The sequence below is a fragment of the Echinops telfairi genome, unplaced genomic scaffold (assembly GCF_000313985.2).
Source record: "Echinops telfairi isolate 266 unplaced genomic scaffold, ASM31398v2 ScPeMD7_70;HRSCAF=299, whole genome shotgun sequence".
NCBI lineage: Eukaryota > Metazoa > Chordata > Mammalia > Afrosoricida > Tenrecidae > Echinops > Echinops telfairi.
In genome coordinates, this window is record NW_022103968.1 from 10184571 (window position 1) to 10184943 (window position 373).

Below are 373 nucleotides of genomic sequence, written 5' to 3' on the forward strand. Positions count from 1 at the left end.
TCTTTCCCTCCCTTTCTTTCCTCTCTGTTTCCTTCTGCGCAGGCTTTTCCCGGGTTTCACCTCCCGGATCCTACTCCGCAATCTAGGTTCTTCCTCCTTCCTCCTCCCGCTCTTTCTCTCCCTCTGCCCCTCCCTTCTCCCACTGCTCCCGGGCTCCTCCCCCGCCCAGCCCGCCTTCCTGCTGGTGCAAGAGCCGGGCCTGCCCTCCCTGGGCTCGGGCTTGGATCTTCAGGACAGAAACCCGCTTCTGGGCCTCCCCGCCCATGCCTATGCCTTTTAATTATTTGTTCCTTTCCTCAGCCCCAAGAAAGGCCAGATCACCCCGCACCCGACCTCCAGAGATGTGGTGCCCCTCTCTGCGGGGAACTGTGCC